The sequence below is a fragment of the Arachis ipaensis genome, chromosome B10, assembly GCF_059453495.1.
Source record: "Arachis ipaensis isolate K30076 ecotype BB chromosome B10, ASM5945349v1, whole genome shotgun sequence".
Classification (NCBI taxonomy): Eukaryota; Viridiplantae; Streptophyta; class Magnoliopsida; order Fabales; family Fabaceae; genus Arachis; species Arachis ipaensis.
The window spans coordinates 4,405,318-4,416,631 of NC_142435.1; the positions used below are offsets into that span (position 1 = coordinate 4,405,318).

The 11,314-nt window shown below is 39.1% G+C and overlaps 1 pseudogene; it reads left to right on the forward strand.

Annotated features, from left to right (window-relative positions):
* Nucleotides 1-1,559: 1,559 nt before the first annotated feature.
* On the forward strand, nt 1,560-3,930 carry LOC107619970 (protein FAR1-RELATED SEQUENCE 5-like; annotated as a pseudogene).
* Nucleotides 3,931-11,314: the final 7,384 nt, after the last annotated feature.

Below are 11,314 nucleotides of genomic sequence, written 5' to 3' on the forward strand. Positions count from 1 at the left end.
TCCGTCACCTGTGAAGTGTTCCCGACCGTTCTGTCTGAAGCTAATGAAAGTTCTAACAAAATTGAAACCCTAGCCGTAACTCTCGTCGAGGTTATAGTGCGCCGGCACTCTGCATATGTAGCTTCGGTGGTGATCGAAGTCTCTTGAACGTCACCGATCGCAACTCCGAGTTGTGGCTCGGGCTCCGGTGTCCTTGTCTCGTCAGGCGCGTTGTAGTCGTGGTGTGTTTGCCCTTCTTCGTCGCGTCTTCAGTCAGAGTTCCGTGTCGTGCCCGTCTCGTCCGGTGACGTTCGGTCCCCGTTTCTTCTTCGAGTTCGCATTCCCGGTCATTCTGTAGCCACCCCTGTCTGTCGCCTGCCAAGGCCGGGGCCAAAGCGAGAGCCACACCCGGCCGAGAAATTGCAGTAATGTGTCGGCTGGGTGAGTTTCTCACAACCCGCCAGAAGACAATACACCCAGACCAGAAGAGTAGTCTGCTTTAAAGTCTGCCACTTCTTGCCTTCTGTTAAAATAAGTAAGTTTTTGAATCAGTAGTAGGTTGGATATTTTGAATAAATTGAATTAAAGTATACCGCAGATATGTTCTCTTATGTATGACGTCGTTTGTTTAGTTGTGAAGTATCTTATTATAGTTATAATTTTACTGCACTCGACATGCATGATGAAGTGGTTTTACCATGTGACTGGATGGCTTTATAATTGCTAGCATTTGGAAAGTTAGTATGTTAATTGCGTGAGAAATTAAAATAATTGGATGTTAGTAGTTAGGAACGTTTACCTGCACAAATAGCATGCTTGCAGAGAATTTAATACGTTAGTTGTTATTTTGTTATTCTTAGTCGGTTAATTTCGATTTTTTTATCTTTTGTTTTGATTTTCTGTCCGTGAAGTTCTTAAGTTGAAACTTTGCTAAATTGTTGGGAGGATGATGATGTAAGTTGACAAGTTGTTCGGGCGGTGCGAACTTATTTCATGGATCATGCATTTAGGGTCCCGTACTTGATTACCTGGTACATTGTGTTATTGTATTTACTAGTGTCTGGGATATTATTGCTGGAAATTGGTGATGATTTGTTTCTTGTAACCCGAATGGTTTCTACCTCTAAATGGGAAAACAAATTCTACAGAACAGTATTTTGTCTAGGGTTTGTTTCTTTTGGAAGTCAATGTTTTTGTGTTGGCATATTCAAAATGTGAATGCTGTTCTGTTGTGGTTGTTGGGGTTATTTTCTTCCGGAATTTAGGTTTGTTTGTGCTCAGTGCTGAAACTATGGATGTGGGTATGCTTATTTTTGTTTTGCTCCGGGTCTCGTAGTTGTTCTGACGAAAGCTCCAATATCAAACCTTGTGAAAACTATTTTTGATTTCCTGGATGTAAATTCTGTCATCAATGCTAGTTGGTGAAACATAGGTTGTTTTGTTGTAAGACTGTGCTTAGAATAGGCAATTCAATGCTTAGTGAAATATTGTTTTTGTTGTAAGGCTGTTTGTTGGTTTAAATTTTCACCGTGTGGGAATTTTCTTGCAGTATGTAATAATGAATTAGGTAAACTATTTCAATGGAGGTGTCTTTGAGCCAGGAGGATGCTGATCGTGGAGGGAGTGATGGTGATGCTTACGATGTAGAAAATTCTGAGTTGGAAGACCTTGCCGGACTAAGTGTGAATAACATCCTTAAGAAGGCATGGGACAACGTTGATAATGCATATGAGTTCTATCGGGGTTTCAAAAAATTGCATGGATTCGGTGTGCGAAAGGGTGACTCCGGAAAAGACTGTGAGGGGAATCTTGTAAGGTACATGTTTTTTTGTAACAAGGAAGGCTTCAGGGAGCGTAAACACTACGACAGGGTTGACAGAATGAGGGTACACAAACCGGAAACAAGAACTAACTGCAAAGCAATGTTATCGGTTTATTTAGACAAAAATGATAAGTATTGGAAGGTTAGGAAGTTAGTAACCGAACACAATCACGACCTGACACCGGCAGGAATGGTGCACTTGATTGCCAATCATCGTCGGTTAACGGAAGTTGCAAAGAGTCAGATAGTTGGGATGCAAGCACATGGTATTGCGACCTCTAAGATTGTAGGGTACATGGCTGGTATGGCCGGGGGATATTCGTTGTTGGGGTTCCTGAAGAAGGATGTCTATAACTATGCTGACAAAATGCGGCGCATTAAAATAGCTGATGGCGATGCGAATTCTGCATTAGTATGTCTAGAGGGAAAAGCCGAATCAGACCCCATGGCAATCGCAAAATATAATGTGACTACTGACAACAGGCTGGCGAATCTGATTTGGGCCGACGGATGTAGCAGAGTCGATTACCAATACTTTGGCGATGTGTTGGCGTTCGATTCAACCTACAGGAAAAATAAATACAAGAGACCTGTTGTGATTTTCTCTGGATCAAACAATCATAAGCAGACCACCATATTCGGGTTTGGGATGTTGCATGACGAAAGTCTAGCATCCTATCGGTGGATGCTGGAGAATTTGATGGAGATCATGTGTCGCAAGAAGCCATCTGTAGTGGTTACCGATGGGGACAAAGCTATGACCAAAGCCGTGTCTGAAGTCCTCCCCGAGTCGACGCATCGGTTGTGTGCATGCCATGTGGAGAAGAATGTCACATCGAATGTCAAGGATGATGATTTACGTGGGCTGTTCAGAAGGTGGTTGTACGCAGACATGATGACAGATGTATTTGAGTCGGAATGGGAGCAGGCTGCCGAGGACTATGGCCTCTGCCAGAAGCAGTGGTGGTGCCAGATGTATGAGAAAAAGGAGATGTGGGCAAGTGCTTATCTCCGTGACAAGTTCTGGGCGGGGTACCGGACCACATCCCACTGTGAAGGAATTAACACATATGTGAACAAGTTTTCCAAATCCACCCACACAATTTTGGAGCTGGTGCAATGCTTAGATTTGGTTGCCCGTGAATATCGGAATAAGGAAATGCTTCTCCAGTTTAAATCCATAAACTCGGTTCCGGTCATGACAACATGCCTTAGAAGTCTTGAACGACATGCCGCTTCAGTGTACACCAGAGAAGTTTTTGATGTTAAGAAGGAGATCGAGGGGGCTGGTGCGTTGATCCTGATTAGCACAAGGAGGATCATGAATACAATGATATACACCTTAGAGGAGTACGAAGATCCTGATGTCCACATAATGTCCTCATTTGGACGGTCAACCCGGAAGTTAAGTTGCCTGTGTAATTTCTGGAAGAAGCAGGGTTATCCCTGCAAGCATATGTTCTTCGTCATGAAGGCAGAGCACCTAAAGGAGATACCCGAGAAGATAGTTCTGCGTAGGTGGAGAACTGATGCAAAGTCCGCTGAGCAGTACACAGAAAATTGAGGGGACTATAGCGAGCGTGGAGTCATACTTGGTCATGGGGCACTCCATTCCGCCTCGCAATGGCTGTTTTTCCTAGGGGCACAAAGGTTGTCCATGTCCCAAAAAGCTATGCGTGGAATTGAAAGTTTGTGTAAAGAGCTGGAGATGGACTGTAGGGCATTTGGTAGTAGCATGCGACGGAACGAAGAAAAGGTTGGTGAAGGCAATCCGGTGGTAAGAGATCCAGTTGTTGCTAAGGCAAAAAGTGCCCCGAAACTTCCAACAAAAAAGCATCTTGGTAAAAGGAGGCGTTGCACCGGCTGCAAGGGGATTGGACACAATAAGAGAAACTACCCAATGAAGGGTGACAATAGACAAAATCCCAATTAGGTTTCTAATTTAATTTCTAATCTTAATTCAACAATGTATACAGTTGTAGCATGCCTATGTTTAGTATTATTTCTTTGTTACAGGCCGACGAATGTGGGGAAATAATGGTCCCGGCTTAATGTCCAACGATGAATGGAAATCTATTGTCGGTGATAATCTATGTGTTGAACCCGGGGGCAAACACAATGCGGACTAATTGTAAGGGTTTTGATTTAATTCTGATGTAGAGGTATGATTTTAGAACAAATGAAAAATTATAAAAACGAATATAGAATGAGAAACTGGAGTAAGGCCAAATATAGTGTGCTGTCCGCAGGCTGCAATAATGGTTGAAAAAAACCATAAGTGTAGTGTAAACTCAAGTAATGGCTGTGTTGTTTGAATGGTACTTTCAGTCCTTCGTGGGTTAATTGTGCTCAACTGTAGGTGGCATTGTAGGAAACTAGTTAAGTTTCCATTACGTGATCCATGCATCATGAAACGTAAAGCTTGATAGATCATAAGGTCTTCATCGCATGACACTGTTAATATTCTTATCAAATTAAAATGTTTTTGTGTATGAGCAAACATTGATTCCCTTGCAGATGTAATGTGGGAGTCGACAGTGGACTGGAGGAATCATTTAACCACTTGCAAAGTTTCGAAGTAGGTTGGGCGAGGATGCCAGGATGTCGGGTTCGAGAACGACCCTTCTGCTATTATTTCTTTGTATATGGGCAACAAAAAATAGTCCTTGGAGCCCTTAGTTATTTTTGATTCGATGGTGTAATGTGTGATTGTTTGTATTTTTATTTTTTTTTGACAGAAAATTCGTTCCTGTTAACTCCCCTGTGGTTTGGCGTTGTTTGTTTTCATCTTATATGTGTTATGATGAAGACCAACTATAAGGATCCCACTTGAAAGCCCAGCAATGTAGATAAGGCTATGTTTGGGTGTGGTTGCATGTTAAGTTTTCAATTTTTTTTTTTGTCAGAAAAGAGATTTCTTGTAACAAGAGTCCATGAAAATGAAACCATTATGAGCGTCAACATCTGGATAACCAGGCATTGAAAATATAAATGCCACTTTACACATGAACCAGTCAAGTAACACGATACGAGTGTACATCCCAATGGTCACTTGTTTCAACCATTACATCCTTATACAGGTAGCAAATTATATTCCTGAAATGGTTTTTACAAAATAAGCATTACATTCTTAGACATATAGCAAAATATATTTCTCAAAGAGTTTTTACAAAATAAGCATATTTTGGTGACTAATATAACAAACTAGTTGCATATTAGGTGCCCTAATACGCTGTCAAAATAACACCAGCTTCACGGATATAGAAGACGTTCCTAAGGAAGACAAATGATACTAGGCGAAAATAGCACTTGTCAAATTGTGATGCTCTGGCTAGGAGAATCTATTGCCGTAGCAATTTTCTTCCGACCTTTTTTTTCCTTCTTAGTAGACTTTTGCATCTGACTGTCCCAGTGACGAACTGCTCTACGACCTACGTCACGAGCAATGGGATTGTAAGGTCCTATTACCAAGTCCAGTGCAATCCTCATCCTTGTGTGATCATTGACATCCTACAGAACAAGAACAATTAAATAAGGATGTGGATGTGTTGGTAGCAATGGGATTATGCGAGTGAGTGCTTCCATAATATACCTCCAACTCCACGTTCCCCCAAACCCAATTCAACATCATCCATTGGCAAACCCAAACCCCACAGTCATTCCTGCACGTTATAAAAGGATGACATAATGAGCAATTGGTGAACTGCCCAAATTGGAATAGACAATGCAGAAGCCTCACTTAATAAAAATGCGTTGTATCGGGCATGAGAGATAGTGATGCTTACGATTGCTCCGCTTGCTGGCCAACTGGGGGCTCTGTAACATCAAAAGTGGATGGGTGTGGTTTGTAATGGTCTTCCTTCTTCCAAAATCTCTTGTCCTCTAGCATGTTTTCCAGAAAGAAGGCCTGACACCATGAATAGGTCATGGAAGTTATACCCACACAGCACCATGTCCAAATAATGTTAACATTAAAATTCAAATGCAACATAAGGAAAAAGCCAACATTTGAGTTTCAGTAACTCTTACCACAAACTTCATTTGTGAGATCCTTGCCTCCCGGCGGTTGCTATCCTTGGCGGAGTCGAGATAAATCAAGTTGCAGTTGACAAGGTCTACCACCATCAAAAACCAATGGTTGTCTCTGTGCATGGGTACATATATCTACGGCGCAACACTCACGAAAATATTTAATGGAATAAAATCAACATAAACACCAACAACACAAAAAAAATAGCGCGATCAATAACTCACCATCCACAAATCATCTGCATATCCCATGAACCTGTTGCGAATAAACTCGAAGGTGTCGATGCTGTGGTTTACCGGGCTCAAAGCAACTTGCTGCAACAGGAGTAGGAACAAAATAAAAAAGTTACATACAAGTGATTGGAGGGGGAGTGAATCAAAATATAGGTGTTGTGGTTATATGTACCGAAAAGGTCGTTGGGAGAAACCAGGACTCCTTCCTGTTTTCATGCGTTAACATAGTGCAAACAAGGTTTATAACCTGCATAAACATGACAATCCTATATATATCGTTAGTCGAGGTTCAGTTATGACCATCCAAGGAAGATAGTTTTCACACAGGCAACGACGTACTTACATCGTCAACGATTAAATGGCCCGGCCGGAGTGTCAGCAGTGCATCTCAGTCTCCACGGGAGTTTTCGTCTTCGACAAGGACCTCTCTGTACCGAAGAGTGTGGAATGTTAAGTAATGAATTCATTCAAGAGGATAATATTTGCACATTATTTACTTAGCCTAATCCCCATAAGCACCTGTTGTCCAGATCCGACGAGAAAATGTATGCCGCAACGGCGAGTTCCTTCCCGAGGAAGTGCATTCCTTGCGGGGGACGGAAGGACAGGTTGAGGCACTGGTGAAAGGAAATACAGGACCATCAGCAAAACAAAGCAGTACTCCACCAAAGGTAAGTTGAGTTAAAAACAAGAATTTCGTGGACCTTATTCTTACCCGAGGCATGTCTTCAGCGACGTGGTGACCGTGGTGAGTGTTGTAGGTGAAGGGGGTCCCCGGCTCAGTTTGCCTCAGCTCGGATCCAGCGGATGATGTGGAATCCAAATCCTCAAAGGTTAGCTTCCACTGCATAGGAAAGCAACAAATATATTTTCATACATGTAGATACCCAACTCCGCTGGCAGACGCTTATTTTGTAGCGTGTTGGTAAAAAAATAAACTGTTACCTTCATCGACATGACCTTCATCTCTTTTGTTGCTGCTTCACTGGGTGGCTCCTCACGCTTAACGGTACAGCGTCGAGACTTCCTTGCGGAAGAGGAAGCCAAGGACTCCTTCACACGCGTCCTTTGAGGATGCACCTTTTGGCCCGTCGAGGATTTCTTTTCCCATGGATCTTTCTGTATTTGTTGTACATTACCTGGCTTTCTTCTCCCAGTCCTCATAGTGCTACCAACCCTTGTTTTGTAGTGTTCCTCCCCAACTTGGTCAGCCTTCGTCGTATTAACAAAGGATATCAACGACTGAATGGCCTTACCATGGTTAGCCAGTAGCTCCGTAATGGCCAGTAGCTCCGTAATGATCCGCAGCTGGTCATTGTGAGTCTTTAGAATCGACTTCGTCACATCCCTGTCCTCCAAAACATGCTGCATTCAAACATTTATAATATTTGCCACGTCAAAGGCCCACCGTTGAAGTCTGAACCATGAAAAACATAACCTGCAGAATATTTTATCTTTACCTCCTGAACCGTATTCAAAACGTTCATCATCTTCTCCTCAAGTGACCTCCCCCCATCCTCTGCCCCTTTTGCAACGACGCTGCTAAGCATAAAAAAAATGAATGGCAACCCTGTTACAGGCGGGCGAGGCCCTAACTTCATCCTCTTATGTTAAAATATGAAAGGCTCAACTCATACCTTGCAAGAGAGACGTCGACGTCCGTGGCGTCTGCCGCTTTGTTGAGAACAGTACTCTTATCCTTCATGGCGCTGTTTTGCTTCTCCTCCGAAGTCGGATACTTCATTTCTTCTATCTCAGAAAGAACTACTTTAGCTATGATAACAACGAAAGGATGTTGGGTTTATATTTTGCTTAAGTTACACATAGTTGGGTCAAAGTGGAACCCATTGGGTATAGGTAGGCCCAATATATAAAGAACCATCATCAATCCCGGTGACTTCCAAACGTTCTTATTGTATGCTCGGAACCCAAACATAAATTAAATCCCGCATAAAGTTAACACTGTTTAAATATCATAAAAAAATGGGCTTTGATCATGAAGTCAACTTTTTATTAGAACAAAAGTTACAGCAAATTAGCTTCTCAAGACCCCAAAAATTTGTCAATACAAACTTAGAGAACAAGAAACCTGCAACAACATGCTCCCTGTCTAATCGGGGTGACGTTGGATTTGACGTGCATGCTCTACGAATTTAGGGTAATCATGCTAATAGGATGTGTTTAGATGAAGTAGGGTTTAATAAAGTAATTCTTACTTTATTACATAAATTATATTTTCAAAATAAAAAAATGTCCTTCAAAAAAGCACAATTTCCATATGTTATTTGAATGATAATAATTAGTAATAAAGTTTTATTATTATAATAGTAAAAATCTAACAGATATTAAAATCCAGAATTATTATAAAATAGTATACAAGCAAATCTTAAATATAGCTAAAATATCAATAATATACTATGGTGTTATACTGTTTTAATAATTAATTTTTTATTTTTGTAAAAGTGATTTTTATTAATATTTTTCAAACAATATTCCCATCAGCTTATTTTAATTCAGTCAAAAAGATCAAATTCAAATCTTGTTGCCACAAAAGTACTTGTACCTGAAAATTAAATTTAAAAAATCAGTTACATTTAAAACACAGTTGCCCCCTTTGTTATTGAACCATGCACCCCATAGCCGCCGAATGATACAATAACACCATCCTATTGGCTTCTCACCGACTCTTTTCTACTTTTCTGTTCTGTTGCAACGGAACAGGCTAGTCCAAATCAAACCGAAACGACTAACCACTACAAGAAAAAGACGTATTTGTAACAAAAAAAATTGTTACAAAACGTCGAAATTTTGAAACAAAAGTTTTTTGTAACAAAAAATAGGAGCCGTTGCAGTAAGTCCCGTTACAAAAAGTTTTTATAACGAAAAATGGAACTATTACAATTCAATATGATGTTTTGTAACAATTTTTTCTGATACAAAAAATCAGAAGCCGTTACAAAAGTGGTAACAAATTTTGATCTTTAAGGTATTTTTCGTGACAATCTATTTTTTCCTATCAAAAAATTTTGTTACAAAATATAACTTGATTTTGTAACATTTTTTTTCTTTAGTTACAAAAGTAAAATAATTATTTTGTAACAATTTTTTTTCATTAACTAATATATTAACTATTTTATTAAGCAAATCTACATTTATATAATATGTAAAAACATACATAATTCAAACATGCCTCATTTAGCTAAAATTGTTTTAAAACAAAATAACATTAGTGAGTACATTGATTAGTTCTACAAGTTATATGTCTTGCACAAGTTCAACCAAAAGTTAAAAGTTCTAATATAGATTAGTGTCTCTATGAATCAAAATATTCTTGAGCCCTCAAAATAGCATGTGGTCACCATTTCAGCACTCCTATAAATAAGAAAATCCGAAACAAAAAGTTAGGTGCATAGTCAAAAGAAATATCTTGAGACAATCAGAAATCATGTAGCAAACAAGGGTCTATTTTGACACAGAAATTTGTCAAATAGAACTTGTTTGCTCAAACAACACAATGCAGTTTAATTGAGCAACCAAATAGGACAACAACCAAATAGTGAATAACAAAACCCAAGCTTCCAGCTTCCAACAACCAAAACAGTGAAGCACTTAACCGGATAATCAATCAATTGAGCTTAGCAACAGTTGAAAACCAAAAGCAATTAAATACCAACTCAATCAATTAATAGAATCAAAGATGAATATTGAAAACAGCTTAAGATAAATTTCGGCAGCATTTCAGCAGTAAATTTGCCTATTTCACAATTTCAATCAATCAATTCAAATTCCATATGAATTATTTGAGAGTTAAAAACACAAAAGATCATAATGAATTCATAGGAAGGAAGTAAATAAGCCAATTCCAACAAGAAAACATGAGGAAACAATTAAAACCAATCCAACCACCAAGAAGTAGAGCAGCACTCAGCAGAACAGCAATCAATGGCCCATCATACAGCACCCAAAACAGTAAAATGAACAAAGGTAATGGATTCAGGCAACATTCTATTCATTGAAGTCAATAACCATTACACTTGCAAGCAGCAGGGGCACAGCAGTTTATCCATTAATTCAATAGAAAATCAATCAAGCCAAACTAAACGATTTCAGCAACAGATTTATCAATAAAACTAATCTCAGTTCAGCAACCATCATCTACTCCAATACAAATAAGAATAACTCAGCATAATTTCCTTTCTCATTGAATTTAACAATCATTCAACAAGCAAGCAATGAGGGGAAAAAATCAGCAGCAACCAACAGCAAGTATAGAGCAGCAATAATAACTTAATGTGAGAAATTATTCAACAACAAATGCACACACAAATATAAGGATTACTTAAATGACTCATCATACTTATCCACATAAGTCTGCAGTGAAACCACTTACCGTTTCACTTAAGAGGCTTGTAACAACAGCTTTTTTATCAACTTCTTTCTCATTCTCCCTTTCAGGCTCACTGTCAGTACTGGTAAGAGGTGGAAGTGCTAAAGCACCAAACATGGCTTCGTCATGAGCAGCTTGGATTTGTTCCTCCCTTCTTGCCTTGATAAGAAAATGGATTCGATCTATGTTTAGTCTTCCATACATAGATGATGCATGTATGTTAACAAGGAACAAAACTGACTATTCATGAATATAAGAAGAGGAATATACCTCTATTTTAGAATACCGGAAACTCTGGCCAATTTGCTTGACCAAGAAAGCATCATCTTCAGCCACTGCAGATAGGTGGGCAAATACAATTAGTTCAATTAAGTTTCAGGCTTCAAGCCAAACTCTAAACCATTACTCATTATCATTTATAAGAAAAAATATCATTGGCATTCAATAATTAAAAGAATCACCATGACTAAGCAATGAACAATTAAAATCAGTAAGTATTGGTGGTATTAACAAGCACACAACAACAGTACTCAACATTGGATCAATTAAAAATGAAGTTTACATTATCAGGATTCAGGTTCATATCACTTCATTTGATTAATTAATTATCAATTGGAAGTGGAGCCCTGTTTTCATAAACCAGTTCAGAGTTTTCAGCAAACAACCGACCTTCCAAGTGACTTATCTAAGTCTACAAAATAGATATGAACATGAAACTTGTACTCACTTAAAATAGACTGATAGATCTTTAAAATCCTTTTAAAATCAACTCAAAATTCTGTTTAAATTAAAAGTTATAGCGTTTGGAAGTTGGTGCTGCAGAACCAGAAAACCAGAAAAATCTGCAGCAACCACTAAACTTT